We start from the raw sequence: 2736 nt of genomic DNA on the forward strand, positions 1-2736 counted from the left end.
GCGCCCTGGATCCTAAGGACCAATAATGTTAACCCCTGTGACACTGCACTGTTACCCTACCATCAGCCAATCAGAGAATCACGCACAAGCCCATCACAGACCCTATGACCACCCCGCTTCCCCACACCTTGCCTTTAAAAATTCTTTGCCTCAGGGAACTTGAGGCTTTTTAGGGCCTGGGCCACCCAGCTCCTTGCATGGCCCTGTAATAAGACTTTCTCTGCTCCAAACATTGGAGAAGACTCTTGGGAGTCCCTTGGACTGCAAGGAGATCCAACCAGTCCATCCTAAAGGAGATCAGTCCTGGGTGTTCATTGGAAGGACTGATGTTGAAGCTGAAACTTCAATACTTTGGCCACCTGATGCGAAGAGCTGACTGACTGGAAAAGACCCTGATGCTGGGAAAGATTGAGGGCAGGAGGAGAAGGGGATGACAGAGGATGAGATGGTTGGATGGCATCACCGACTCAATGGGCATGGTTTTGGGTGGTCTCTGGGAGTTGGTGATGTACAGGGAGGCCTGGCGTGCTGCAGTTCATGGGGTCGCAAAGAGTCAGACACGACTGAATAACTGAACTGAACTGCTCCAAACTCCATCATTTCAGTTTGTTTGGCATCACTGTGCTTCAGGCACATGAACTTGCCTTAACAGAACCATTTAAGAGAACAGCCTGAAAGGACCTGTCTTTTTGTGGGAGTGTACCTCTGCTGTTTATTCCTGAAGAGCAGCATGGAAAAGGACACACCTGAACCTTCAGAGCCTGAGACCTGCAGGGCCAGCTCCAGGCAAAACCCTACGTGTGACCTTTCAGGTCCATCACAGGTCATTGTAAGGCTTTGACAGACAGGCCCACAGGGGATGCTGCCCTCCCCACACCAGTCTTGGTGAACAGCCAGTGCTCTGAGTTTTTGGAAAGGATTTCTATCAAGGATTCAGGTCCCGTGGGCTGGCCATGCCCAGGTGACATCTGCCTTCCTAGCCCAGGCATCTGCGTGTGGAGAACTTTTAATGAGGCCCTTGACTGGGGCACTTTTGTCTGCTCTGAACCTCTACTTTCCCACCCCCAGCCCTTCCTCTCCTGCCCCTCCTCATCCTCTGACTCCAATCAAGACCCTTTTGGGGGGTCTTCTTAGCACTGAGCTCATCTAACTGACCCTCACCCCACTGAGTTCTGTGCATTATGCTCCACCCCTTCAGTCGTTCCCGACTCCGTGCGACTGTATGGACTGCAGGCTCCCAAGCTCCTCCGTCCATGGGATTCTCCAGGCAAGAATAGTGGAGTGGGTTGCCATTTCCTCCTCCAGGGGGTCTTCCCAACCCAGGGATCGAACCCAGTCTCCTGCACTGCAGGCAGATTCTTTACTGCTGAACCACTGGAGACGCCCTGCAGTTTTGTAGGGAAATAAAAAGCATTGAGAGTTGGAACATTTCAGTGTTTATCTTTTCCTCTTGCCTGCACTGTTGCAGGGCTTCCCAGGTGGCTCAGCTGGTAAAGAATCTGCCTGCAATGTGGGAGACCTGGGTTCGATCCCTGGGTTGGGAAGATTTGGAGAAGGGAACAGCTACCCACTCCAGTATTCTGACTTGGACTATTCCATGGGGTTGCAAAGAGCTAGACACAGCTAATCTTGCTCATTACATTCATTATCCTTGCTGGCAGTTTGGCTCATGGTCCTCAGTGACCCCCTCAACACCTGCAAGCTTGACAAGACTCCCTCCTAGGGTGGTCTTCTTCTGATTGCTGCTCAGTTAGCCCACCTCCTCCCGACGGCAGTGACCAAGGCTGTGCTGGCCGCCAGGCTCTGAGAACAGATACTGGGAGTTACGTGATGCTCAGAATCAGCAGGAAACATGGAGGGCACAGCTGGCAGAGGTCACCAGAGGAGTTCCTGGTGGCAGAAAGGATTTGGATGGGACTTCCCTGGTGGTCCAGGCAGGGGGCCTGCGTCTGATCTTTGGTCAGGGAACCTGATCTCACATGCCACAAACGAAGAGTTCACATGCTACAACTAAAGATCCCGCGCCCCACAAATGGAGATCGAAGATCCTGTGTGCTGCAACTAAGACCTGGGACAACCAGATAAATAAACAAATAAAAGTGTTTGGTTATCATGCTCACGTTGACAGGACATATACTAAGCTGCAATGACACAGAGAAGATTAGCATGGCTCTTGCACAAGGACGACAGGCAAATTCATGACGCATTCCATAAAGAAAAAAAAGATATTTGGTTATCTTCCCAAGGTCTTTCTGGAGGCATTGGTTGCAGTCTCTCTCAGTCTTCTGGTCACAGTATTCATGATCGGAATTCCAGGGAAGGAACTTGAGACATCCCCCAATGCACTTGGAAAGAGCAGGTTGTCTGAGTTAGCAACCTGCTGGACAGCTTCCCATGTGACATTGATTATTTCCCAATAGGGTGCTATTTCCCAAAGTGAATAGATGCTGAACTGTCATGAATTAAAGGTGCAATGAGACATCTGCAAAAGGAAAAATCCCAGGGCCTGAGAAGGAATGTTCTACAATGAGGTTCTCATCCACAGCCTTTTCCCTCTCATGCCTGAAATAAACTGATGGGGATCTAGACCACGGAGACACTAAGATAGATAGGAAGCGGGGAGAGAGCATAGAACTAAATCATGTCAGGCTGTGGGAGCCTGAATGGTAGTCCTAATACCACTCATAATTATCTCATATCTTCCTGGGAACCATGAAATAGTGTCCTCTGGCCTCA

At 50.3% G+C, this 2736-nt stretch overlaps 1 non-coding gene across 1 annotated transcript; it reads left to right on the forward strand.

The window, feature by feature from the left end:
• Nucleotides 1–2114: 2114 nt before the first annotated feature.
• LOC136146180 (U6 spliceosomal RNA) lies at nucleotides 2115–2218 on the forward strand. The gene has a single exon (XR_010658915.1). It is a non-coding gene; the product is annotated as a U6 spliceosomal RNA (small nuclear RNA).
• Nucleotides 2219–2736: the final 518 nt, after the last annotated feature.

The sequence above is a fragment of the Muntiacus reevesi genome, chromosome 13 (assembly GCF_963930625.1).
Source record: "Muntiacus reevesi chromosome 13, mMunRee1.1, whole genome shotgun sequence".
NCBI lineage: Eukaryota > Metazoa > Chordata > Mammalia > Artiodactyla > Cervidae > Muntiacus > Muntiacus reevesi.